General features: G+C 58.0%; 1 protein-coding gene across 4 annotated transcripts in view; it reads left to right on the top strand.

The window, feature by feature from the left end:
* The first annotated feature begins 950 nt into the window (after positions 1-950).
* Positions 951-27,871, top strand: part of ATOSB (atos homolog B) — a 40,627-nt gene continuing 13,706 nt past the window's right edge. Inside the window, exons 1-4 of one of the 4 annotated variants that reach the window (XM_076362835.1) lie at positions 951-985; positions 8,139-8,235; positions 12,863-12,981; positions 13,497-13,606. The gene's annotated coding sequence lies outside the window, so the exon portion shown is untranslated. Of the gene's footprint in view, positions 986-2,417; positions 2,461-8,138; positions 8,236-12,862; positions 12,982-13,496; positions 13,607-27,871 lie in introns of those variants that run through there. The other 3 variants (XM_076362832.1, XM_076362834.1, XM_076362833.1) reach the window with 3 other exon arrangements.

Here is a 27,871-nt window from a genome sequence, read left to right as displayed (position 1 = left end):
GTCGAGGTCCTCCCCCGCGGCCGGGAGGAGCGGGGGCACCCTCACCCCACCCAGCCTGTTGAAAGGAGTTTTTACGTCCTGCTCCTTAATCCCGTTTCTGGAACGAGACCGTGTTTTAACAATCGGGGGAGGTTGCTAGGGGACAGCGTGCTCAGCAGGGACATCGCTCGCAAACCCTCAGCACTCACAAGCGGGAGGTAAATAACTTGGGATATTATTAATCCTTTGCTGCCCACACAATAAACAGAAATGCATTATTCTTGTCAAGGACAAAGGAGCCCATATTTCCCCGCAGCCGAGGAGCTGAACCAGCAAATCTTTGGGATTCGGCTCCACGGCGGGTCCAGCTGCGACTGAAGTTGTTCCAGTTCAGTTCCCGTTCGGGTCAATAATGGTTCATTAACCATTTCTTAACCCTGAACTCATTTTGGCTGGTTTAAGCTGGAAAACGCCGCCCGCACAAGTGGCCGTGCGATGGGGACCGAGCCATTTTCGGCCCGTCTCTGGTTTCCACGGCCTCTGCTCCCGTCCCGGTTGGGCACCCGAACTTCTCGCCAGCTCGGCGGAGCTGACACAGGGGGCCAAAGGGCAGAAAAGCGAAATGCTGCCCTGGGAGCGTGTAGGAAACCCGCGCCGTGAGGGACGAGCAGGGGCGCGGGGGAACTGAGCCTCCCGGGCTCTTCCTCCCTGAAACCGGCACAGGCACACGCGCGGCTCGAGGCAGCGGCTCCTAAACCACCAGGAGCACCGGAGGATCACGTGCTCCCGTCGTCACGCTCAGGAATTAAAACGCTCCGTCTGTTAAACACCCTTTGACGGCCCACAGCCCGAATCCGGCACCAGCCGGGGGACATTTATCAAGGGAATCTCCTACGACAACAGGCTGAGGCCCCCGGAGGAGACGGGGTCCCGTGCTGGCAGCTGCTCCACGGCCGCGCGGCAGCACGTTGGGCTGCCGCTTCTCCCCGCGGAAAACCGCGTGGAGGTCAGGGGGGGTGTGTGTGTGTGGGTGGGTGTGTGTGGGGGGGGGTGTGAAAGGACCGTCCGTCCTGCTGCCCCCCTGCCCGCGGCTATTCCCAGAGAGCGCCCGGCGCGGCTTTGTCCGTGACGGTGCCTCCAAAAATAATGCCCCGGGCCGGCAGCAAGGCGAGGGGGGCGTTGGGGTTCTGCCCGTTCGCATCCAGCTCGCTGCAGGCTGGCACGGTCAGAAGACGAGATCTTGGTTATATTTATCGTTTGACCGTACCGGTCCCCGCTATTTTTAGAGCGGCGTTGCAGCTGCAGCTCGCTGAGGAGCAAGGTGAGTCGGGGGGGGGGGGGGGGGGGGGGGCGGGGAGGGGGGGAGGCTGGTTTTTACCAAGTTTCACCCAAAACTGCTGAAGCCAAGGCGTCTCCCCCCTGACCCCAACGGCCCGTGGCCCGGCTGCTGCCCCTCGGGGTGGCGGGTCCTGCCCAGCTCCCCACCGGTGGGTGGCAGAGCCCCGGTGCCCCACGGCTGCTCGGTGCTCGAGTGTTTCTGAGTGGCTGTTGCCCGGGGGGCAGCTGCCCACCCGTGTCCTGCGCCCACGGCCGGCCCCGGCCCGGCCCGGCCCCGCCGCTTCCCAGCCCGGCTGCGGGGGTGGCTGGCAGGCTGGGCCCGTGGGGCAGCGGCACCACCCGGGGACGGGGACGGATACCCGGGCGGTCCCACTCGGGACATGCCCGTGGGGCGGGGGATGCCCCGGGGGTCCCGCCCGGGGGAGGCCATGCCCGTGGGGCCCGGGGGGGCCGTGTCTGTGGGAGACGCTGCACGCGTGGGGCTGGGGGGTGCGCGTGTGCGCCTGTGGGGCTGGGACATACCACGCCCGTGGGTGTGTCCGTGGGGCCGGGACGCGCCGCGCCCGAGGGGCCGGGAGGGGGCGTGTGCCCGTGGGGCTGGGACACGCCGTGCCCACGGGGCGGGGGGGCCGTGTCCGGGGGGTGGGACGCGCCACGTCCGTGGGGCCTGGGGGTGCCGGCAGGGCCGGGACACGTCGCGCCCGTGGGGCCGTGCCCGGTCCCCGCGCCCCCCCGGCGGGCCGGGGTCGGGTCAGAGGTTAAAGATCAGCCCGGCCGCGGGGCAGAGGCGAAGGGTCGGGGCGACGGCAGCCCCCCGCCCCAGCGCCGAGTCAGGCCCCGCCCCTGCCGCCTGCGGCCAATGAGGAGCCGCTTCGCCTGGGACCGCCCCTTCCCCGCTGTCATCACACACCCGCACGTGGAGGGGGCGGAGCGGGGGCGGGATCTCGGCGCTGCGCGTCACCATCTCTCCGCCCGCCCATTGGCCGTGCGGCCCCACCGCTCGCCTCGCCCCGCGCCGTGCCCCGCCCAGCGCACCAATCAGCGCGGGGGGGGCGGGCACGGGGGGGCGTGTCCCCGCCGGCACCCGGAAGGAGCGGACGGAGCCGCGCAGCAGTCGGGGCCGCGGCGGCGGAGGGGGCGCTGGTGGGTCCGGCGGGGCCGCGGCGGGCAGGGCCGGGGGGGACGCAGAGCAGAACCGGGCACCGGGGGGGACGGGCCGCCCGTCCGGCGTGTGGGGGGGGGTTAATGCGCCCCCTCCCCGCCGCTGCCCCCCCCCCCCCCCCCCGGTTCCAGAAGGTTCGGGGGGGGGGGGGGGGCGCTGGATTGGGGGCCCTGACCGGGGGGGTGAGCGAGAGCGGGGGGGGCGGCCCTGGCCGGGTAGTACCGGAGGGGGGGGCCTGACCGGGATGGGGGGCCGTGAGCCGGGGGAGGGGGGCGGCGACCGGGGGTGCCGGGACTGGGGGGGGCCGGGGGATCCTGCGGCAGGAGGTGCCGGGGGGGGCGCAGCCTGCGGCAGGCGGCGGTGTGACCGCGGAGTGGCTGGGGGGGGGAGGGGGGTGGGGGTGGTGGCAGGGACGCTGCGTGTCCGTGTCCCCGTCCCGTCCCCCCCCCCCCCGCCCCCCTGCCAGGGGTTCGGTGCCCCGGGGGGGGCCGTGGCCTCGGGGGGGCTGTGGTGGGAAGGTCCGGCAGAGGCAGGTCGGGGGGGGACGCGCGGCGGGGCTGTCAGCAGGGCTGCTGCCCGGGAGGGGCGCGCCGGGGCGGGGGCGGCGCAGGCTGCGTTTGGGGGGGGTGTGTGGGGTGTGCCGCCTGTCCTGGCCCCCCGCCCGCCGCCGAGGCGGCCGGCAGCTCGGGGAGGCTGCGCTGCCCCTGGTCTCGCCCACCGAGGCCGCGTCCTCTCCGCCGTGGCAGGGGCAGGGACAGCCCGTCCGCGGCTCTGCGGACGGGATGGGGGCTCTTCCTCCTCCTCCTCCTCCTCCTCCTCGTCCTCCAGGGCATCAGCTCAAACCGGCCGGGACCCGCTGGCCGTTCTCGCCCCCCCCCCCCTCCCCGACACCCGCGCCCGAGGGACCCGCGGCGGTGGGGCCGCGCCGGAGGCCCGGAGCTGCCGCCGCGCTGTGGCCCGGCCGCGCAGCCCGCCGGGGCGGGGAGCGGGAGACGCGGCTCGTCCAGCGCCGGCTCGGCCGGCACCTGCCCGGTGGGTAAACCACAGCCTTCAGCGTGGGGCCGCGAAAACGGCGCTGGAGCGGATGTGAACCCCGGCATCCGCGGCGAGAGGCCTGCCGCCCTCTGGTGACAGCCGCCACGGGCGGAAGGACCCGTCGCGGGGGGACATTTACCCACCGAAATCAGCGGCTAGAGACCTGGCGGGGTTTTCAAGCGTTCCGCCGTGGCTGAGGCGCCCGATCTCTACAGAAACCACGCAGGCGGCGCGCGGCGTGCTCTCGGCGGTCCCAGATGTTATCTTTAGAAAGCTGCTGCGCGTTCGGGAAGACGGAGGGGATGGCTGCGTGACGGGAGCTGGGGCTGTGGGCTTGCTCACAACCCGCCTGTGGACGTGACCCTTCTGGTGAGGTGTACAAGGGGCGCAGGCTTGTCTCCGGGGTTTCCAGCCTTCTTTTAGCTTTTACGGAAGGAGCGTGGAGTTTGCTGCTGTTGTGGGAAGTGTACGGTAGAGGAATGCCGTGCTGTGCCTTAGGGTATTTTAAAAGTCACTTCCACTCAGTGCCTTTTTAAAAAGCACCACACAAGCACAGATCTGCTCATGGACCTGTCCTCCTCTGCCTGAATTGTGTCCATTAGCCTTAGCAAAGAGGGGAGGTTAGAACCCGTGGAGAGAGCAGCAGGATTGAACCCTGACACAAAGGAGAGTCTCGGCAAACTTGGTAACGCATGCAGAAGGTGAACAAGGTCTGGCAGGTGAAACAGGAGAAAACTGCCACTGCGATAGTACTAGAGTTACTTTTGGCTGCACTCCACTTTAGAAAGGGCTTGAGGACCGGGAGAATTAAGTCATCCTGTAAAGCCTCGTCACCGCCTTACTTCACAGCAGCAGTTCACATCGTGCGGGTCTTGGCGTGAGCAAGCGGCGGGGCCCTGGTAAGGGACTACATGTCCCAGCATGCACTCTGCTCACAGCCCAGCCGCCCGCTTGGGCATCGGCAGGCTGGGATCTACAGCGTCCTGGCAGCTCTGCCTGTGCTGAGGGCAGGGCAGCGGTGGGAGCTGGGTGAGCGGGGAGGTTTGCACAGGGTTTGGATCGGAGTGGGACACTGCTGCCGCGGTGTCTCTTGCAGAGGAGATGGCACCCGCCTTTGCTTCATCTGCAGCAGCTGCTCCCATAATGTTTTGCCGGGTTCCTGCTGACTATCGTGGGGCCTGAACGTGTCCCTTCCCACAGACCCTGGGGTGGCCAGGATGCGTGGGGACAGCAGAGCCCTCCTGTCGTTCCAGCCACAGAGCTGCGGTCCTCGGGGAACTGGGCTTCTGGACTGAGGTCCAGCCTGCAAGCGGGGCAGGGCTGGGGCCCTTTCAGCTCTGCCACTCATCTTGTTTCTCTTCCCCGTGTGAAAGGTTTCTTACTCGCTGCCAGAAGAAAAGCTGGTGGGGTCACCCTGCGCTGACTTTGGGGACCCCGCTATTTACAGTACAGCTCGCTGAGGGGCTCCCCCACTCCGCCATCTTTGCAGCAAGCTGGGCAGAGCAGCTCTCGATGCTCTGTTCTTCATGTCTGCCCTCTCTGCAGAAATGGACTTTAGGGAATTTAATTTTACTGGTAGGGTTGCTGTTTCACCCCCGGCAGCTTCCTCCAAGGCAGATGAAGCACCCAGTCCCTGCGCGCTCCCTCTGCTGTGGCGCTGAGCTTTCCCAGCCCCTGTTCCATCAGCAGTTTCAGGTCTTCTGAGCACGCGGAGTCGGAGGAGGAAAGAAAGTTCCCTCCCTGAGCTCAAGGGACCTCTGAGGCCAGAGGTCTTCCGCTGGTCCATCTGCGCTGCTGGTCTTCCTCCTTCTTGTCTGCTACCAGCTGCTTCCCCGGCACATTTCTCCACAGCCGCGCTGAGCAGCAGAGGCCAGAGATGCTCGGACCTTCCTCACTGCTTCTGAGTCTGAGGGTGGTTCAAGGGGATGGTTATTGATTTGGCTCTTGAAAGTCAATGACTCTTGACTCTTCCTGAGTCCTTTACCTGCCTGGGCCTGCCCACGCTTGTCCCCGGCTAGATTTGGTAGGCACCATCGTGTGCTGTCTGGAAATGCACAGTGCCTGGGGGCCAGGACACCTCCTGGATGCAGAATAAGAAAACGTGTCATTCGTAGGTATGCGACCACAGATGTGAAAGGAGAAAGTGAAGCCGTATTGGTTAGAAAAGTGGTGTCCTCAGCACGCTCTCAGTGTAGCTCTAATCAAATCATCGGAGGCTTCCATGGCTGGAGGAATTAGTAAGTCAGGTTTGAAGCAGGACAGGTGTGAAGGGCAACGCGGGAGAAATCCTGAAGGGTGACATTTGTATGCTAACAGATGGCTTGTGGAGGGTGTCGTGGGTTACTTGGCAGTGAGAGTCTTCTGTGGGAGGGTTTTGCCTGATGCCTCTCCACCACACATCACTCCCAGGGACCACGTTCTTCCCGTGGGTTGTGTGGGTTCCTGCGTCCTGGCAACGCCATCGCATGTTTCTGATCCTTCCTTCTGTCTGCAGCGCCTAGCAGCTCTGCTCCCTGGAGCTTGTTCCTTTGTTTTTCCGTTTTGCTTTTGCTCGTGAGCAAGTGAGCCAGGTCAATATAACCTCTAGAGAACTTGGTCTCACAAAGTTTGAGGTTTGCTTTAAACATGGTTTTCTTTGACCGGGAAGTGTCCTTGCAAATCCTCATCCTCGTTTTGCCTTTGCTCCTCTGTTTCATAGTCTCGCTTGCTTGGCCTCGTGAATGGCCAGCTGCCAATTAACATGTTTTCCCCCTGTTTCTGTCAGTGTCCTCAGCTGGTTGTGAATCCTGAATGAAGAGCAGCTGAGCTCACATGCTCTGCGTTTCAGAGAGCTTTTTCAGGACTGGCCAGTGGCTTGCAGCCATACTTGCCTGTGTTGTGGCCTGGACAACCCCCCAGCGAAGCAGTGTGATGGTAGAACAATACTTGGATGGGAAGCCTCCAAAGGAGTCCTGTGTGCTGCAAAAAGTGCAGTTAGTGATTCAGCTGGAAGTGCTTTTTAGTAACGAATCCCTGTCTCGGGCCAGGGCTGATGTCAACCCTGTGATTCTTCTTGTTGGAAGTGAACAAAGATGCAAAGCCCTTTATGCAAGAGCTGAGGTGATAATCCAGATCTCCTGGCTTTAGTCCATTTGGGGTAATTGCATTCTTTCTGGGGAGTGTTTTCAACCCATCCCCGTTGGATACATCGCCATCGCTTCCTGTGCTGCAGCAGTATGTGGGTGGCAGTACTTCAGCCATGTCCAAAGCAATTCTTGTCACTGCTCAGGCTTAGAGCCTTTTGAGCCTCTCTGAAAGGTAGTGTGATAGAGCAGGGAACTTGGTGGAGGGTTTTAAATATATGTATATTTACATATACACATGCTACACTTACTGGGGCTTGTTCTGCTTGTAAGCTCTCCAAAAATATAGCCCTGGTGACTAGCTGGTACAGCTTCCAGGTGGGGCCTCTCCTGGGAGGCCGGTGCAGGTTGACCTGCTAGCTGTGTAGGTGCAGGTGACATTAAGCACCAGCTTTCTGGGTGCCTTCGTGACTGTTTTAAGGACCAGCGCACCAGCAACCTAGTGTGATGGTGCCTCCTTGCATCACGGTGTAAAGGCTGCGCTTCTGGGCGACCGGCAGTGTGGCTGCTGCAGTGCTCTGCTCGCTGGTGCTGCAGCTCTGGTCGGAGCTGGGTTGTGCTGCCAGTGGTACCGCAGGGTGGTACCCATGCGGGAGGGCAGGCTGGGGAGCGGGGACTGCCCCTAAGCAGCTTTTGCTCATCGTGCCTGCGGCCGGGGGAGTGTCAGACCTGGTTTTGGGGAGGCTGATGTTGTCCCAGTTTTCAGGACCTGCTGGGCACGAGGACCTAGCCCCCACACAGTGTGATCTCCAGTAGTCTGTAATTACAGCACTGAGAGCCCAGGGAGGAGTCTTAAACAACGTCTTTGTGACGGTGTTGGCAGGCCTCTCGGAGATTTCTATTAAGCAGTTGTCGTTTTCCCCCTTTGCTGTAGCCTGGGAAACGCTGCGGCATTGGATTTGGCTTGGTCTGTTTGGGTTGTTGGGAGCGGTGTCTCCCTGCAGCAGAGTTGGGCCCTCCCTGCCCTGGCTTCACGTCCCCGTGGGGCGGTTTAGTGGGTGGTTTGTGGGGACCACAGCCAGAGCCTGTTCTTGCAGATAAACCATACGCCAGCACACCCGCTCGAGTACCGGCAAAGCCTGTGTGGTGGAGCAGCATACATACAGCTGCGCGGGTGGAGAAGAGCAAAGCCAAGGGCACAGAGAGGACTTTGCTTCCCAGTGAAATCCGGGGAAGGGGGACGGTGGCAGCGACCCTAGCAGCCCTCTCTGGGGAACCAACCGTGCACCCACCCGGAGTCACACAGGGAACTGGGGTGATAACTGGAACCCCAGGAGGGAGTCAGGGCTGCAGCTGGAGGGGCGGCCTCAGCACTGGTAAAAGACATGGCGGGATCTTCGAGGTGCTGGGGTGCTCGGGGTCTCTCGCTTCTGTGCATAGGCCACTGACTCGCCTGGTTTGGATGAGCAATTACTGCCCACCCAGTGTTTGGAAGGTCTTCTTGGGTGGGCAGGGTATTTCCCAGCTGAGCTGAACGTGCGTCTGTCCACTTGTCTTTCCAGGTGACCCAAGACAGCCAGAACAAGCAACCCCAAGACGACGCTGTGGGTGCTGACAGCCGAGAGCTCCCTTTCCCACCTGCTTCAGCCCTACGCCAAGGTTAGCACCCGTTCAGTCATTGCTGGTTTCTCTTCCTTCACCAGGGCTGTGTGAAGAAGCAGGGGAACCCCGTGCCCTCCTCCCCTTGGCCCGCAGGGACAGCTCTGTAGAGTAGGTGTCACCCAGGTCAGGTGCGCCCACAGCCCGGGCTTGCTGGGTGCTCCTGCCTCCCGTCTTGCTGGCAGCGTGGTGAAGGGAGCCTGGATGTGTGCGACCGGTGTTGTTAAGACTGTTGAACCCTGCACGCAGTTGTCAGGAGCTGAAGGGCAGTGTGTTTTAAGCCCTTGGGAACTTGCAGTCTGTGCTGCTTGCTGCACTCGTCCTTCTGTGTACCAGCAGTGTTGAATGGGAGCGTTTCCCAGCTCCTGGTCTCTGCTGCTTGCTGTCCCTCACCTGAACAAACAGAGCTGAGACTTCACCCAGAGCTCGTGGCAGACGTGATCCTGCTTTCTATCAGAACCAGTTGAGCTCTGCCTGCATTTTCCCAGGATTTTGTAGCTCGAGGAGGCCCTTGGCCATGGTGTATGAGGCTTAGAGTGACAGTGAAGTGTTTCAGGAGGACTGGTAGTCTTTGTATTGCCACTGTCAAGAAATGTGAAGGTCAAGCCCTCGCTGCTCTGAGGTAACCAGCCTGGAGCAGACTGAGATGGCTGTGGGCTTCCCGCCCCGTCCCTGTGCCTGGAAGCTTGCGTGCCTGCCTGGGATCCAGCAGTGCCCGCCCTGCCTGCACGGTGTGCTCTCACCAGGAAGGGAGCCCTCATCAGCACTGTGCCTCTGGGAGGGCAGGCCGAGCCCTTCTCTCGCCCCAGGGCTCAGGTACGATTTGGCCAGGAGAGGTTACATAGGGAAGCCGCTGTTTAGGACGCGCGGCTGCCCAGGCTGCGTGGCTCTTCCTCTGAAGTGTCTGCCAGGGAAGTTTGGGGCCAGTCCAGAGACAGCTGGAGACTGGGCCTCAGGCCATCTTGTCCTTCAGCCTGATGCTGAAGTGGTACCCACAGCAAGTGAGGCAGGGGTAGATTTACCTGGGAAGTTAAAAGGAGGGAAGGAAGGGAGAAGTCCTTCCCTCGTGTCAGTGCTGCGTGCTGCAGACTCCCAACCACACAACGCAGTGGTGGCAGAGCCAGCCCCTTTATCCAGCTGAGCCGTGGCAATCACTAATGCCTGCTCCGTGCTGGGATCTTGTGTCTCTCTTAGTGATGGAAAAGAGACATGTTATGTGGCTAAGACCAGAGAAAAGGTTTGCCCTCGGTTCTGCTGGAGCTGCTTGCAGATCCCAGTCCCCCAAGCTCACAGCATCCTCTCAGGGCGCCCCTGCCTTTTGACAAGAGGCATTTTAACACAAGGCACACCATGTTGGATCCACTTTTCTCCTCCCCGCCCCCCTTGCTGACCAAATAGTTTGATACCTCCAGGGACAGCAAGTCTCCCATATATGTGTAATGCAGCAGCTTCTCCCATTACTTGGTCATGGCATGAACCTCTTCTCTCTGGTTTGGATATTGCGTAACCCAGGTGACATCAGCGAACTTGTATTCAGGCTAAATTAACCATGCTGGTTCAGTTTAGTGCAGCTGGCAGTAATCTGGAAGCCGGTACAGCTTGCAGACCCTTGGACGGACTTGCAGTGCCTCTGTCGGGAATGGGATGGAATGCTTTGCTGGCAAACTCAAAGACTGGGCAAAGTGGAGGTTATATCTTCAACAGAAAGTGGTCAGCCTAATGTCCTTCAGCTTCCTCTTAGCGTGTGTGGGCTGCCATTCCCCCTTGGTCTGACCAGCTGATCTAGGAGTAGGTTTTCTTTCCACTGGAAACCCCAAGGAAATGCTGCCCCGCCGCCCCAGAGATGGGGTCCTGGGTTCCTCGTGAGTATTGGCACTGGAGTTATGCGAGGAATCCCCTCCTTGCCCTGCCATCTCTTTTGCAAGTAGGTCGGGCATTCAAAGATCCTGTTCATGGGAGTGTTGGGACAGCTGGATCCTTGTTCAGTTCTCGCTGCTCCCAAGAATGGAGCAGAGGATCATCTGCTGAGGCTAATTTTAGGTCTCCGAACATTGCCGGTGTCCCTCTGAGCTCCTATTTGTGTGCGATCCTGCGGCTCCCTGCCTAAGAGCTATGTGACAGTCCTGTATCCTCGTGTGTGAAGGTTTTGCCGGGGCATAGTGTCCCAGGGATTAGGAAGAACTTTGAATTCCTCACTTACCTAAAGTGTCTAAGCCATATCAGATGTATGTGTGACCCCTTTTTTTTAGCCCTAGCGCCAAGCGCCCTTTGGACCTTGCTTTGTGGGTGCCCACGCTTTGCACGGTGGGAAGCGGGCTGCAGCTTTCCAGCCTTTCCCTGCCAAAAATGCAGCATCCCTCCTGTTTGCAGCAGCCGGTTCCCGTTGTCTCGGGTGGGCGCATGTGGTGCGGAAAACAGTCTTCCGCAAAGCCTCTGGGTGTGGAAATACTCCAAAGCCCACAGCCAAGTGAGACGAGAGCCCAGCTCTGGCCCGCTCTGTACGGCTGGATGGCTGCTTGGCATTTGCCACCGCCATCCTCCAGCCCACCACAGGGTGAGGCTTCCCGGCCTCTCCCTTGTTGGTACACCTAAGGCTTTTGGCCTCTCTGCACTTTTTGGTTTCTGTCTGCTCAGGTGATTTTTTTCAGCCGCGCTGAGCTTTGCTGAGTTTCGTGTTGAGGCAAGACGTGGCCCTGCAGTTTTGGCCCATCTTTATTTTTAGCCTGTGTTAGACACGGTTGATGGTATCAGAAGGAAGTTGCACGGTCTCCTGAGCTCCGTGACTCATCCTGGATCAGGACCGAGGCTTTGCTAGCTTCTGCTATAACCCTCAAGTGATGTAACTGGTTGTGGTGGGCCCTGCTAGATCTGGGGAAGGGCAGAATGGGGAGGGAAGTGGAGCTTTTATAAGTTCTTTTTCATCCATCTTGTTAAGTTGTTAAATTCATTCATTGACAGATATTGGCAGGTATCACACCCGAGTGTGGTTCAGCAGGGTCCTTTGTCTTCCCCTTGCATCTTGTGCCCGTGTAGGGGAGGTGAAAGGGAGAGGAGCTCTGCTCACCCGCCGGGTGGGGTAATTGTTCAGGTGCACGTAGCAATGGCAGACAGCAGTTTTTAGGCCAGGAAGTGAAGCAGGATCCTGTCTCCTGCTCAAGCCACAGCGAGGTTCAGTGCGGCAGAACAGAACTGCCTGAAGTGGAAATGGGCTGGGACTGGAGAGCGGAGACGTAGGAGGTGCCTGCCTGGCTGCAGCAGGAAGAGTCTGGGACCTCCATTTCCATCAAATCTGGTGCTGCCACAAGGTAGAAAGAGCTCATGGGGCTTTCTGACCGGCAGGCAGCCGTGTTGGGCTGGGGCAGGGGCTGCGTGTCACCGCCAGGGAGCGGGCAGCATGGGACAGGCGGTGATGTTGAAGCTGCCACAGCACAACGTGGGGTGCAGCTAGAGGGGCATCTGCGCCCCAGGTCTGGCTGCCTGGCTCTCCTGTGTCGCGCCTCGGGACCGAGCACGGTGGGGTGTGACACACCCGGGTCCGGAGTAGGCACCTTCCCTGCGAAGCGGGTGGGAATGACGGCTTGTGGGGTGGGCTTCCACCTCTGCCTCCTTTCCTTCCTCGCGGTGATGAACAGCCCTTTAGGAGCATGTTGAGGCTTTTGGGTGTTGTGCAGCAGGTTTTGTGTGTGGGGCAGCGGGGAGGGGACAGCAAGGCTTAGAGGAGCAGAGGCAACGGAGGGAGGCAGGGGGGCATGCTTGGGGGGATTGCTATGGCAACTCACCACTGGCAGCATCGCTGCACCGCACTTTCTGCAGCTGGGGCAAACATGCAGCCTGCTGCAGCCCTCGATGCCGCCTCGTCCCAGCCGTGCCATGGGTTCCGCACCGCTGGGCTCCTGCATGACAATCTGGTGTCCGGAGCAGTTCCCCTCAGGCAGCAGCCTCGAGGTGGGTGGCTGGGGGTGTTTTCTCCCCTCTTTCACCCCTCTCTGGAGGACAGGCAGGCAGCTCCTCTTTGCAGACCTGTTCTGTTTGAAGCCTCGAGTTGCAGAGCAGGCCCAGCCAGAAAGAAACCAGCCTCCTGAGCCCTCTCACTGTGCCACAGAGGAAAGCAAGTCATTCTGCTGCCCTTGCTTATCCTCAGTTAATCAATGGATGTAAGTGGCTACAGCCATGCCTGCATCGTTCCAGGATGCCTGGCCCTGTACCGTGCCGTCCACCTTGCACAGCCAGTTTGCCCTGCTCCGGGGTATCTGTACTCTGATGGAGAGCAGACGCTCTAGTGAGCCCTCTGATACGGTCTGAGACCATCCTCTGGGGCAGGTAAGGGAGAGGTTAAATGTTCCTGAAGCTGCCTTTGGGCAGACCCCTTTCCAGATGCTGGTAGAGAGCTGGCTCCTGTTGCTGAAGGAAGCAGGGAACATCGTGCCGCTCGCCGCGCAGAGAGAACAGGTCAGGAAGCCGGCTCCAGCCTGGCCATAATGTGAGCGTGACTGAGACCTGACCTGTCATCCATGATGTGCCTAAAGCCCTGGATGCGAGCCAGGGGGAAGGGACCAGCTGGCAGCAAGCACAGCTTGCCCGTCTCAACATGGATGGCTGTGTGAGCTGTAAACCTCTCTCATTACAGCTCTCAAAGGTCAGTGCTCGCAGTGAGCTACAGCGCCCTGCCCGCAGCTCTGCGCTCAGCCTGGAACAAGAGGGGAAGGAGCCTGCTCCACCTGCCCCACCTTCGGAGGATGCTCTGAGGTCAGATGTGTGGGGTTGCCATGGGGTGGCACACGCTGCTGTAGTGCCTGTGGCCAGAGTTTGTCTGGGACTAGGATGTTCAGGCAAAACTTGAGGGGAAAGGATGCCTGTCTGTGAGCTGCCCAAATGGCCCTGTGCCCACAAATGTCACGATCCTTGCCTGAGCTCTGACCCCTCCATCCAGCTCTGAACCAGGGTACAAAGCCTCAGAAATTCTCCTGAAAACCATTTCACCACTTCCAATCTCGGAAATTGTCCATCTCGGATTTGGGGTGATTGTAAGATCTGTACAGACTGCCCAACACTGTCCAGTGCTACAGTTCCAGCCATCTTAAAACTCCCAAAGAGGCTAGACTTGTTTGTAAAATGTCTCCTGGACTCCAGACCCTAGTGTTCCCAAGAGAGAGCAAACAAGGAGGTGGAAGGTGGAACATGGAGCCCCTGGGAAAGCCGCCTGCGGCAGACAGTAGCGTGCTTCCTCCCTCCTGCTTATGACAGGTTCCTTCCCTTTTCAGAGGGGAACAGCTTGCTCTGCACTGGTGGCTGGAGCTTCCTTCCCATGGAGGAAGCTGGAACACTGGTACCTGACACTGAAGGCAATTTCAGCTCGAGCACCGCTCTTCATGTATGTGACCTTCAGCACTTGGTGTGAGAATTGGCTTTACAATATATTACAGGTGTGGGTGGTGGCGGGAGCATGGTCAGAATCCATTGAGCCAAACCCTAGTTCCCTCTGTCTCCACTTTCACAGCCTGTTGTTTCTGATCTTTCCTGTGGACTGAGGCCCCAAGATATGCTATGAAATATCATGGAGTGGATGCAGAGCCCAGCAGATAAGGCTCTGGGTTATGCATGTGTGTTGGGGTGTGAATTGCCCGTTTCTAGGGCAGAGGGTGTTTTCTCTTTTGCTGTTTGTATAGCACCTCACATACTGAGATCCTTGCCCAAGTCTCAAGCTCCTGGGCGCTGTGACCTGATGAGTTATAACCGTGTCATCTTTGAAGTGCTGCTCCCTCTTTTTCAGTCTTGCCTGTTCGTACTACACATTTTTAAGCACAGCACAAAGGATCAGAAAAGCCCAAAGGCAGTGGGGTCACATACTCTGCTCCTGATTTGGGGAGGAGTTAAGACGGGCAGTGCTGGAATAAGCATTTAAGGAGAGGCAGCCAAGAGAGATTTCCTCCTCGCTGAGCTGCGGCGTTGAAGTTTGGAAAGTACTGTGTGGGTTACGTGCTGCTGCGCTTTACTGCTGCCGTTGCCTTAGGCAAGTCCGGGACATGCGTACCTGCTAGTAGTCAGATGGGGACACCATCCTGAGCAGCATCACTCTGAAAAAATGGCCAGTGTCCTTTTGGACATCAGGAGCAACCTTAATGCTGCTGCTGTGGAAAGAGTGCTGGGGATTTCAGCAGAGAGATGATGGATCATTGGGAGCAAGAGGAAACTTTGACTCGGTGGGTGTTTCTACCGGCATTCTCTAAATTGTGAGAAGACAGTCGAGCCCAGCAGTGCTGTACAGATTGCCCCGTCTGGAAGATGCATAAAGAATAGCTTGCAAGAGCCAACTCTTTGCTCAGCTCAGACCTGGGGAAAACGCCTGGACTCTGTGCGCTGGGGTTTTCTTACTGCCAGTCAGCAGTGCTGTAGCTGTGCAGAGAGAGCATAGCACAGACAGGTTAGCACAGGTCACTCGAGTCCTTTCTATACCAGTGTTTGCATTACTGATGAGATTAACATAGCTGGGCCAGTGGTGGACAAAAAGGGTAATTCTCAAGGTCCTCTCTGCTGTGGCTGCCAGCAAAATAAAGCAGTTATGGCATCAAGTAGCGGGTCTGAGCTTTGCTTTCAATTCATCTTCTAGGAGCAGCAACAGCTAAAAATATGAGCAGTTTTTGAGGAACTAAAGTATTCTCAGGCTTTTTGTTTGGGTCTGGTCCGCTGACCTCTCCCCTGGGCTGACACTCTGGGATCTTAAGGTATTTGCAGTGATCTGTCCTGGCCATGTGATAAATCTGGATAGAGAGAACACAAAAAAAATTGGTGGCATCAATCTGCCACCCTGAAAATGCTCCTCTTGCTGCTGTGCCTGTTCCCTGTAACCGAAGGGCTGTTTCATGGCTTAGATTTGTTGAGGAAACAGACGTACAGCTCCTCTCTCCTGTGCCGCTATCTCCCTGGCAGCTCAGTAGGAATGATTTATTGTAGATTACAGCTCTGTTTAATTCTGTTTCCTTACAGTATCATACTGTTAAGAGTAACTGAGCGAAACGCAGCGGTGCTTCCGGAGGAAGGCTGCTATCAGAGGCCAGTCCTGTAGCAGAGGCTGGAAGCAAGGAGGAGCAGTTTACCAGGAAATGCCTGTGTTCATGTGCTGGTCGCTTTTGGGAAGGAGAAGGCATCTCACCCTTGAAAGCTTCCTTACTACACTGCAAACGCTGCTGATGGAGCTGCACCAGTGTGAGCAGTAGTGAGAATGTTGCCCTCCAGAGCCTGGGAAGGGTCTGACCAAAGTGGTGGTCTGGAAAGAAAAGTCAAATTCTGTCTGGAGTGAACCTCCAAGTGGGGATTTGGGTTTTTTTGGAGTGGTTTTTGGTTTGGTTTTTTTTTTGGTGGTGGTTTGGTTTGGGCTTTTTTTGCTACCAAAAATAAAAGGTATTGCTTGTGCAAATCCTTGTAAGGAAAGAGCAGGGGATTTCCTTTGGAGTGAGCCTGCCTGAAACTCAATACGTCTCTGATGTGTGTTAACAGAGAAATGAAAAGATTGTGCCATAAAGTGATAGGGGATAATGAGTTTAATCTACTGTTATGAGTTTAATCTACTGTCTACTGTTATGTTGTCCTGGGAGATAGAGCTGGGGCAAGCATATTGGCAATAATGTTATGCTTTGCCTGGCAGCAACAGCAAATACCCCCTGAACACGCTTCCCTGGGGAGGGGTTGAAAGGGTTTGTTTTCAGAGTCCCCAGGACGGTGGAGCGAGGCAACCAAGAGAGGTGAGCCTGGGGAAAGATGCCAGATTTGCAGATGGGCAGTGCATAATAGCTGTGCATTTTCTGCAGCTTGAGCTCAGCTTTCCTGTTCCGTGGCCCAGTTGAACTGGACAACGCTGGGCTCTTAACCCCATTGAGATCTTGAGAAATGCAGTAAAGAAACCGTAACTTCAGTAACGTTAGTGAGATGTCTGACCTGGAGCCTGAACGAACAAATCTTTATCTTTAGCTTCTCTGCCTGCAAGGTAGATGGGTGGTGATTTGCTACTGCACCAGACATAGGGGTTTTAAAGGATGCTGGTGTGGGTGAGCACTGCTGTGCTCAGCTAGAGCAAGGGCTGCAGATAGGACCTGGTCCTGGGAAGGCTTAACTGGTGAGCAGGGCCCCAAAGGGTTTTTGGCGGGGTGTGGTGAAAACAGAGGCTGAGGGCAGTACCTGGAAACCAATCAGCTCCTAGAGCTGGACTGAAGAATCCAAGTCTCTACACAAATGCATGAATCTTTCAAAGTAAAGAATGCAATGATCTGCTCTCAAGGAAACCTCCAGTCCGCTACCAGCTTTTTGGAGGTGAGGGCACTCTTCTGGTTTATAACGCTATATCTGGGTCTTGAATTTTTGTTGTTGTTGTTGTTCCTATGTGGCATTACCTTTCTTTTCTGGGCCATGCTAAGTTACGTGCATCTGGTGCAGAGCCCTGCATGTCCCCATCCCCTCTGGTGCCAGAGAGCGTGTGGGTCAGTCTGGGGGGGCAGATGTAGCCCGGCAGAGCTGGGTGCAGTCCATATGGCCAGCAGCAGAGTACAGCCAACTTCTGCTTCAAGAGAGGTGGGAACGGAGGAACCTTGTAATTCGGATAGCTGCTTAGTGCAGGACATGTGGGTATCTTTATCTCCCCCCCTCGCTGGGGTTTTCAGAGGTGTCAGTACGACCCTTGCCCTACTCCCCATGCTGTGCCTGGCGCTGGGGACTGCCCACCCGCTCTCCTTCCTTGGGGCAGGGACAGCACACCGTGACTCAGTTTCCCTGCGGCCTGGGGGGCAGGGAGGGGCGGAGCGGGACCGGAAAGGGGCAGAGGGGAAGTTACAGCAGCTGGTAGTGCTGTAAGCATTCTGGGGTGCTGCAAGGTGGCCCTACTCCATCCTGTCTGCAGAGGCGGTGTTTTGGGGTGCAGCGGTGCAAGCCTGCTCTGTCTACTGTGGAGGTGGTGTTTCAGGGTGCTACAGGGCGGCTCTGTTCCATCCCAGGTGCAGAGCTGGCATTTTTGGGTGCTGCAAAGCAGCCCTTGCTCCATACTACCTTCTCCTGTGTCAGGGATCATGCTAGGGCAGGGACAGCTGGCTGCACCTTCCATCCCCTCTGCATTCCCACGTGCAGGGCATATGATTACAGACAGTCCCGTGGCACTGCTTCCTCCAACGTGTGATTTATGGGCTGCTGCTCGGGATGTGGGTCTGAGCTTATCTCAGACAAGGCAAGAATCAGGAGTGCTGTCACTGCGCTCTTGCCTACGTGCAGGCTGCGGGGGTAATGGCGTGGCATCCCTCGCTGTCTCTGCTTTGCACCTGGGCATGGAGAAATGGCTGTACCTGGGGGCGGGAGCAGAGGAGTCCTTGCAGGAGTGCCAAGGGGAGTGCCCAGTCCCACCTGCTTCCTTCCTCACCCCTATTCCTTTCTTGCAGCCCCAAATCTGCCTGCATGGAGCGTGTTTTTTAATAAACCTGCTGAACTGAGGGCAGGCAGAGCAAAACCAGGAGACTATAAAGAGTTGTGAGCCCAACCCATGTCACTGCAGCAGTGTGGGGCGCGGGGTCCCCACATGCACACGTTGGTAGTAGTTTTTACTGACGATGAGGATGGTCAGAGACATCTCTTCCCCCCTTCCCTCCCGGCCCCGTTGTGTGTATCCGATGCATCCTGCAAGCCAGGCAGGACAGCTTTTCCGTAGGTGGAGGAGGGTAGGTCCAGCTTCCCATGGATGCTGCAACCTGCCTTGCTTCTGTGAAGCACTCTTTATTTGAGGCAGTGCCCTAAGGGTTAAGCCATGGTTGTGGGGTAGGGTTTGTAGCAGGAACAAAGAGGGCTTTTAAGGTCTGTGTTGGGCTAGGAATAGAGGGGATGGATTGAGCCTTTCCCAGTGTGTTGAATTACAAAGGTCATGGATACCCTTTTGCTGGGAGGCAGCAGCAGTTGAGGTCCCTGCTGGAGGTGGGGCAGAGAGAAAAGAAATTGTGAAGGTCAGTGAGAGCAACTTCATGGGGAGCTTTAAGACCAGAGTGAAAACTGGAACTGAATCCTGAGATGAATAAGTGTTGAATACAAAGCTGGGAGCCAGGAGGCCAGGACTGTAGGCTTTGTACAGGCCTTCCGCCCTGGGATTTTTGGGTGGTTTGGTTTGGTTCCCCCCCCCCCCATATTGCATTTGTAGCTGCGCCCACACATGGCGCCTGAATTTGCAGCATCACTGGTGTAGCCAGCACTCGGGCCTCTCCAACCTGCCCTGAGTCGGTGAAGGCCGCAGACGGTAAAAGGCAATGCCTGCAAGGGAGAATATCTCCAAAAGGCAGAAGAGGAGACAGTCCCAGGTGCCTGCAGGCACATTTTGCCTTGACAGAAGAGGGAAGTTGGCTTTTAAATGCCTGCCCAGGCTAAAACTGGATTTTTCATGTGTAGTTAAGCTGGAAAGCCCAAGTCTAGCTGCTTTCCTAGCCCCTCTGCTTAATGTTGTAAGCTCAGGGTGCCCCATAGGGCAGAGCACCAGAGGGGCCATCAGAAGAAGCTAGGGAAGGGATGGATGGCAGAAACCTGTTTCCCTGCCCACAGCAAGGTGGAAAGAGGACACAGCTAGCTTCCATCCTGAGATTCAGACGGTGTGAGCCAGCTGGCCAGCCCACCCAGGACGTGTACGGAGGGCTGCAGGATGTGCTGAGTCAACGAGAGCATCCCCTTGCCAAGGGCAGGGGGCTGGTCAGGGCTGCTGAGACCATAGGGGTCTCTAGCTTCCAGGAAGGGTGAGCGCCAGCTGCCAACCACACAGTGGGCTTTCCAATTTTAGCAAACTTGGATTTGTGTTACCGACCAGAAAAGGCGGTTTAGTCCTTAAAACTTTCAGGCTGCGTTATCAGGCACTTGGCCGTTCAGCTCCATCCCCTGGCACAGGCATGCTCCCCCATCTAAGCTTTCATTTAAAGAAATTCCACATCTGGTCTTTGTGTTGGATCAGATGAGCTTGGATGTGATTTTTGGAACAAAGGGCTGGTGCTTCACTGGGCTCTGTCTAGGAGATGAAAGCTGGTCCCAGGGAATACTCCGTGAGGGTCACTGCAGCCACCACCTAAGTTAGCAGCCTGGAGGCTGTTCTACTTTTTCAAGCACCACAAAGGGAGAACTGCAGGGAGCACAGAGCTGCTGTGAGAAGGAGAACCCAGAAATGAAAGGCTTGGTTCGGGGCTCCTGGAAATGGTAACGTCCTCTGTTCACCTTGGAAGATGGCCTGTTCTCAGAGTCGTGCTCTGTGTGTCTGTCCTTGTAACCAGGTACCGTTTCAGCAGAAGCATCAACTTTGTGTACTTCTTGCTGCTTAGCATCCACATTGAGAAAGCCTGAACTTCTCCACCTCTCGTTGCCCAAAATCCTCCCTTCTCATCCTCCCCTCTGGCATCACCTCTGCTGCAGAAGCATGCCGCTGACATAAAGGTGGATGAATAAACGGGCACCCCTCTGCTGACAGTTCCCAGCTTGCTGATCTGAAATGTGCTATTCGAAGGCGGCAAGGTCTTGTCACTGTGCTTTGGAGGGATGCTCTGCCACTCTTCTTAGCCACCCGGGCTGCAGAAGGGGAACACAAGACAGTTGCAAGGGATCCCCTTGGTGTGGGAGAGACGTCACAAGCAAGAGCAGCTTGGCTGTCTCCTCTCTGCTCTTCCCATCTGAGCCTGGCTGGAGGGGGGTGTTGCACATGGGCTGTTAGCCCTCTGTTAGTCACAAATAGGGGGCTGTCAGGAAATCGTTACGCTCTGGCTCAAATCGGAGCAGTCCCCAGCTGATCTAACTGGTTGTAGGGCACATCCCTTGGCTTCCCCTTTGCCCGGGGGCTACAGCAGGGAGCCATTCTTGTCTAAGAGCTCGTGTAGGTTATTGCTGCTCTCTCGGTGGCTCCCAGAGCTCGTAGGGAAGCCCAGCTTTTCAGTGGTGACAGGCTGTGCATTTAAATTGCTGGGCCTGTCCTGCTGGAGGCTGCTGAGTTTCGTTCAGGTGCTTGCCCAGTGCTATGACCTTGGTGACACCGTGACCATGGTGTTGGCTCTGCCTTTGTCCTCTCCGATGAGACGTGTTGAGCACTATGGATCTCCCACCCTGACTCCCTAGAAGGGGCCCCGGGGACTGGAGCATCCTGATGAGAGGAGGGGTGGCGTGCAGGGCAAGCTGCTGGTGCCCATGGGACCCCGTGTGACAAAGAAAACTTGGTTTTCTTTGCCCTGAGAGGGAAGAAAGGCTCTGTGCGTACATGGTGAGGATCAGGAGTGTAAAAATCCAGGGAGAACCAGCAGCTCTGACATACAGTCCTGAGCTTTGGCAGAAAATCGTTCTTTGTCCCTATTAAATACATGACATCCCAGCCCAGAACATTGTCCCTCCCTCCCTGGCCAAAGGATGGTTTAGTCTGGCCTTAATTCCTGGGTGGCAGGGCCTCCTGACCCGGCTGGACTGTGTGACCCTGCTGGAGACGTGATGCTCGATCGACTTGTCCTATTGCAACACCAGCAAGGCTTGTCCTGAGTAATCTGTGTAATCTTGTCGCCTCTGTCTGCTCTGGTCCCCTCCGAGAAGGAGGCTGAGGTTAGCTGGAGAGCCCTCGGAAGGGGTCACGCTGGGGGAAAGGTGAAGGGAAAGGATATGGGGCAAAGCCTGTTTGAGCTTCAGCCCCTAGCTTCAGGGGAATTGCTAGTCGGAGAAGCAGCCTGCAGAGGACATGTATACGTAGCATCATGTGTGTGGCTTTTACTGTCCAGATTCAGGAACTGGCCAAGCCTGTGGGCTCTGCGTGGGCAGTGGCACTAGCTGATGCTGAGTGACCATAGCCTTGCTTAGAAGAAATCCCTTTCTGGCTCCCAGGGAGCTCTCCACCCTGGAGAGTCAAACTGGGAAGAGGCACAGCCTGGGGGGCATGTTTGGCTGTACCCAAAGGCAGGTTAGTTGTCAGACAGCTCGCCTGTGGATCTGAGCTGCGGCAGCGCCCGGTAACCCTCCCACAGCCAGCGGTGGGGGTCAGGCTGCTGGAGGGCTGATAAAAGGAACGTGTTTGCCTGGAAGGCAGCCTCGGAGGAAGCCCTCCCCCAGCATCGCTCCTTATCTCGGCAGTGCTGGCACAGGGCAGCGCTCCCGGCCTGCCTTTCTGCCCCGTCTCTCCGACGTGGACTTGAGCCAGCGGCGTCATCCCTGCCCCTCCTGCCGCTGGGTGCTGTGGGAGGCGAGGGCTCTGGCACAGCCCAGCCAGGCTCCCTGCCCGGTTTGCTGCCTTGCAGAGTTTGTTCCATTGCCCCAACAACTGTGGCCGGGTTGCGCGCACACACACACACACGTGCGGATGTGCACAGGGCCGTGGTAGAAATGGGTGAGTCAGGGAGGAGGAGGGGGTGAATCACAGGGGAATGGTTCAGTGGGAAGCAGAGGGCAGGTGCTCTCCCAGGGCTGGGCTTTAAGGGAGCCCAAGGTCCTGGCAGCCCGTGCCGGGTCCTCCGGGCAATGGGGTGAGGGTGCCGGAGGAGAGCTGGGAAAGCCTCAGGGCTTAGCAGGTGGAGGCAGTGCCTGTGGTTTGGGAACGGGCCGGGATCCGGCTCGGCCACGTGCCAAACCCGTACTCTGCCCGCTCCAGCCATGGGTACGTTGCTGTCCCGGAGGGGCCTGGGGGATCCTTGGTGCTGAGGCTTTCCCAGGAGGGACCGATGACGAGCATTGCAAGGGAGCAGTGCGGTGACAAGGTATCCCAGCCCCCGGTGTGTGGGGTGGATCCCCGTCCCCATGCAGGCAGCCCTGGGCAAGCTGAGCAGGTCTCTGTCCTGGTCGGATGCTGCCCAGTAACCTTCCCATCCGCTCTGAGAGAGCGGGGAGAAGATGGAAAGATGAATGATCCCTGCTGGAGCAGGGACAGATAAACAGATAGCTCTGGATTGAGTGAACGCAGCGTGTGGGGAGAGCTGGGATGGGGAAGATGCGCTGCAGATCTGGGGGCATGGTTGGTCGTTGGCTCCGAAATCCCTTGTGTGACCTGGGCTCTGCTGCAGTCCCTGGGGGGTGTTGGAGGGGTTGTGGATGGCTGCTTCCCTCATCCAGGGACCTGCTCTGGGCTGTTGAGTCTCCATCTAGCCCAGCTGGTCTCTGCTGAGTTTGACTCCTGGTGGTCCTGCTCATCACTCCTGAGGGCAGGTCCCCTGTGGGCATGATGGAGGTAGGCCTGCTATCAGTGCCACAGCAGTGAAGCCAACCAAAGCTCTCTGTATTTAGGGCCAAACTTCTTGGAGCAGGTACTTGGGACTCCCGGCTTGGGATAGCCTAGGTGTGTTGCAGCAGGCACTGACATAGGTACTTGGTATCGCTTCCAACCAGAGCAAGGATCAAATACTTGAACGAAAACAACCCCCACTGGTCTCAGTGTTGAGGTGAGTCTCTTTTTTTTTTTCAACACCCCCAAGGTGTGCAGGTGTCTGCTGCTTGGGGCTGGCCACAGGTACCTCTTGTCCTCCCTGGTGGCACTCTTGCCTGGGCAGGATGGAGACTAACAGGCTCCAGCAGTCTCCAGAGGTGCCCCGGAGTTCTGGCCCCTCCGTGGGGCTGCTGATGTGCTGCAGCACTTCAGGGGCAGAGGCTGAGAGCGGTGGGTTTGTGCAGCCTGGGAAAGGGACGGCAGCAAAGGGGACTCTCACTGCTGCCGGCAGCTGCGGGTTTGGAGAGAAGCTGAAGCCAGGCTCTCCTGGGAAGTGCTCAGGGACAGGAAGAGAAGCAATGGCGCATAAGGGAAATTCCAGTTAGATATTAGGAAAAATATTCCCCACAAGGGCGGTTAGACTCTGGAACAGGGCCCAGAGAAGGGGGGGCAGTCTCCACATTTGGAGACCTTCAGCCCTTGGCAGGGGCAAGCCCTGAGCAACCTGCTTGACATTGGCCCTGCTGTGAGCAGGATTGGACCGAAACCCCCAGAGGTCCCTTCCAGCTGTCATTGTTCCCCAGTTCTGCAGTTCTCGGGGCACTTGGCAATGCAGCAGCTCATGGCCTGTTGGACTGACCGGCTCGTAGGCAAATGGAGGGATCAGGGGGTTGTTCTGTCCATCCCCTTGTCCTGGCTTGGTTCATCTCGTCCTTACGGTATTAGCAGTGCTGGGGGATGGAGGCACTGCCCTAGCAGCATTGCCTAGCTCATTGCTTTGCACCCACCCATCTTAGCCATCTCTCCAGAGGTCCGCGTTATTCCCTCCCTGCACAAGCACAAAAAGCCGGTCGGCAGTAAAGCAGGGGACAATAAACCATCCGCCCTGCTCTACTGGCAGTGCAGAGCTGTGATCTGTAGGGGGGTGCTGGCATTGTTGGGAGGCTGGGGAGGACGCTGGCCCCCAGCCCTGCGGCTGGAAGGGCTCCAGGTTTATCTTCTCTGCAGGGCCTGTCCCAGAGACAGTGGCGACTGTGGGGGAAGTCACCAGTAGCCTTTTTAAAGGCTCCAGCTGCCTGACCATCCCGAGCAGATAGGGAGCAGATGGAGGCTGAGATGAGCCCAAAGGACTGTCTGGAAAGAATTACTTGTTCCCAGTATTTTCCGTTTCTTTGCCAGCCTTTTATTCTCATGGCTGCTCTTTTCCTGATCCTGTCCTTCTGCAAGGCTGGCTGCTGGCAGCCTTATCAGCCTTGTCTTCAGAAACAACTTTGCTCTGCGACTTACTGCGTCTCCGAGCTTTGACCCTGGTGCCTGATGCTGCAGAAGCCCATGTCCAGTGTGTGAGTGCTCAAAGGGTGTTTAGTGTTTGCCCCATCCCATTTGCAAGAGTAATGAACCAGAGCAAAGGGGGCTGTGTGTAGCCATGGCGTCTGGGCAGAGCTGACCTGCAGCGGTAGCTACGTCTGCCTCCCCGTCTGGCAGAGGCTGGGAGGATGTGCAGGCTCCCCAGATGGTTTTATGTGGGTTTTCAAGCTCTAGGACATTGCCAGGAGCCTGTGTTAGTTCCCAGATCACTTCTCAAGTTGCTCCTCTGCCATCTCGCTCAGAGCCCTGTGCACTCTCCTTTCCTCGGCAGTCCGCTTGTTACTCAATACTGCCCTGGGCATTCTTGCATTACTTGGATATCCCTGTTAGAACACCTGCGCACATCGAGAGCAGCAGGGTCTGGTGGTCTAAGCAAAGAGGCCTCTGGGGTCCCTTCCCAGCTGCACGGGTAAAGCACTGCGTGGCTGGGGACAAGCTGGTTCCTGGTAGTCCGTGGAGAGCTCTCGGGTCTCTCGTGGGCTCCATCTCCCTAGGAGGGTCAGGTCTCGAGGGACATCCGTGTCCCCAGCAGCACGGCTGCCACCAGGGTTGAAGGTGTTTTCAACCCAGTTGCCATAGTTAAGCTGGTTTCTGAGGTCTTGAGCTTTGTGTGTTCCTGCAGAAGCAGCGCAGCAAAACACAGGCTGCAACAGTGGCAGCAAGCAGAGTTTGCACAGAGGCCTTTGCATCTTGCAGGGACTGACGTGGGGGCTCATATCCTGCGCAGGAGGGTTGTCTGGGGACACAGCTGCGTCTTGCGCCTGTCCCTGTTCACTATCGCTTCTGTGAAGACGGAGGATGCTGATAAGCCAGTGCCCCAGTGCCGTGTAGTCCCTGCGGGCTGCACCTGCCAGATAGCCCCAAGGGCAAGTCCTCTCCGGCCTCCTCCTGACGTGAAGCACCAGTTGAGCCTTGGCTTCCTCCACCTCCATGCAACATCCAGGTACCAGGTGGATTCCCCCTTCCGTCCCGAGGGCATCCCCGGCCATGTGGTTGCTCGGAGCCCTGGCAGCCCTGCAGGAGCCCGGCCTCCGTGGAGGGGGTGCGGATGCACCGGGCAGAGGTGGGACCCCATGGGTGGTTCGGGGTGTGTGGACCAGGAGGTTTGCCAGTTTCACAGGATGAAATAGGAGCTGGGCTGTGCCTCCTGCTGCCCTCTGTATGGGTATGCCTGCAGTCGGACATGCCAGTCCCTCTTACCCCCTCGTTTCCCTTCAAAGGGGCTTGTGCACTTGTGTGTTTGCCTCCATTACAGGCAACAGTGTGAGTGTTCAGGTGACAGCTGTGACACCCTTTTCCTAATGCCAGCAGGGTGTTTCTCTTTCACCTTCAGTCCCATGGGAAGGAGAGACTTTCCTTTTCCCTGACAAGACACAGGACATTGAATTTATGGTGGAAATTCTCCTTCCCTGCAGTAGCCCTGGATGTGTCCAGCTCTTTACAATCAAAGATGGGCAAAGCCTCACCCTTACAGCCCAAATCCCTGCCCAGCCCATGTCACTGCTCTGACCAACGCTAGACTTGAGACTTTTTAAATCGCTGCTGGAAAGGGGTGAGTTGGGTGGGTGTGCACAGCCATATGTGTGTGTGTGTGTTATCTCCTCCCCCCGTACCACGTAGATGCCTAGCACAGGGAGTGGAAAAGATGCTGAATGTCCCCACAGCTGCTGCAGCCTTATCTGCAGGCTGCAGCTTGGTAACACCGAGCTGGAGGCCTGAGTGCCTGTGCCCAAGCACCTCCCTTGGAGGGCTATTACGGTAAAAGGAAGTGTATCGCAAGAGGGGTTGTGGTGGGGACGGCCAGTTCCCACGGGGTAAATGCTGCATGCACAATCCTTGCTGCCCTCCACACCACAGGCACTTTGCCTGCTCCCTCTTCCCATGCATAGCTTTGATGCCTGTGTCATGAGCTGCTCGGGGTAATGCAGCATCCCCGGGACCTTCTCCGCTGCTCTGCAGTGCCCTGGTGACCCTTCGGGGAGGTAGGGAAAGGTGACGTTGCTGTGGCTCTCCCAGATGGCTGTTGGGGACTTGCCAGTGGGATGCGTGCAAGGAGGCTCAGGCTGGCAGGGCTGTAGGTGTGTGGCAGCTGGGGGTGGGGGGAGACTGGTGTAAGTTATGGTAGGAGCTGCAGCGATCAGGATGCAGCAGAGCACGGGTGAAGAGCTGGGGACGTTGGGGGTATGCATGGGGGTGCATGTAAACAGGGCAGCATCTGACGGTGGAGGAAGACGGGGTTCGGGTGGGAGTGAAGAGGAGAACGCTTATGGGGATGCAGAGCCTGGCTGCCATGTGAAGGATGTGGGGAAGGTGAGGGATTGTGCACCCGGGATCAGGCAGTGTAGATGGCTACAGGGCATCAGGGTACTTCTGTACCCTGGCTCGGTAAGGAGGGAAGATGGGGCTGTGGATGGCTGTGGCTGTATGCAGGGGTGGCCGGAGGGAGAAGAGAGGAGACAGCAGAGGTGGGAGCAAAAGGGGTCCCATCACCCACTGATTGCTGTGCTCTCTTATCCCAGCACAAAAAGCATCAGCCCCCCCCAAGGGCTCCCTGTCAGGGGCTCGTGTTTCTGTACCCTGCTTGTAGTGATGGAGAGCGGGCTGGGCTGTTCACGCCACACGGTTCGATCACACTTCCCGCGGCGCACGGCCAGGGACAGGGAGCTGATGGGATGGCAGTTACCAGTAGGCGATTGCCTTTCCATTGGGGTTGGGTTAAACGGGTCGGGATAGGGTTCGCAGGGCTTCTGATGCAGACGCCAACTCCAGGGCATCATTCTTCCTCATTTGTCATTTATCCATCAGATAAAAAGGATTGTTAATGCTAATATTTGTGCATCACTTAGTATGGTAAGGGTCTAGTCCTGCTTGGACCTGGGGGATGCATCCCTTGGACAAATGTCCTTATTGAACTTGAAACCTGGCAGCACTTCGGTGCCCTGGTCGCGGCCGGAGACCCCAGACGTCATGCAAGCGCAGAGCAGAAGTGGTCCCTGCCCCTCTGCCAGGGCCTATTTGCCTTCTTGTGGCCATCCTCTGACCGGCTGCACAGGCACGTGACTTTGTAATCACCAACAGTGGAAAATTTTCCACCGGTTGCAGTTGGCACCGAGATCTGGAGTGGAGCAGCCGGTCTGCATGGTCATCCAGTGGCCGAGGTCCCCATCCCGCGGGCCACCACCCCCGGAAAGGGACAGGAGGACTGGAAGGGAGCTGCCCGACATGTCCCTGTGCCTGGGTGGCCAGGGGCTTGCTTTCGTTGCAGGCGCCTTCTTTGTTGCCCCGGGGTGACTGCCGAGGCCATCGTGCCACTGCAAGGTCAACGCCATTGGGCTCCGCGGATTGCCTGGTGGCAAAGCTTGCAGGCGCGGTGCCGGCTGCGCCTTCCCCCCAGGATCGGTGGCGCGCGGCAGCTACCCCGAGGTGAAAAGACGCAGCTTTTTACGAAGCGGAGCCAGCCTGGAGGAATTTTCCCCTTGTGGCCAGCTGTTGTCCTGGGCCTGGCTTGCGTCCTCCAGCACTTCCCACCCGGTGCTGCCTCGGGGAGGGGAGCAGGGGCTGGCCCACCCTCCGGACTCCCTGCGTCGGGCGAGTGGGTGCCACCTCGGGCTCGCGGGGGTGAGTAGCTGCGGTAGAGCCCAGCAGCATCCTGCTGCCTCTGCAGGGATCCTCTTGGGCAGCGGAGAGTTTTCCCCACCCCCAGCTCTGCCGCTGCCTCTTTGTTTTCTGGCAGAAGCCTCTGTGCCTTTTCATTGCCGCTGAGGCACCGAGCAGGAGCCTACATGTGCCGTGTGTGCGTCTCGCCGGGAACGTGATGCGGGCTGGCAAGCCTGCTGGGCCGGGCATCGCCCTCGCGGGGCTGCAGAGGCCGGCTGGCAGCTTCGGGGGTCT

The sequence above is a fragment of the Aptenodytes patagonicus genome, chromosome Z (assembly GCF_965638725.1).
Source record: "Aptenodytes patagonicus chromosome Z, bAptPat1.pri.cur, whole genome shotgun sequence".
NCBI classification, from domain to species: domain Eukaryota; kingdom Metazoa; phylum Chordata; class Aves; order Sphenisciformes; family Spheniscidae; genus Aptenodytes; species Aptenodytes patagonicus.
Note: the sequence above shows the minus strand (reverse complement) of the source record. Positions and strands in the feature narration are given on the sequence as shown.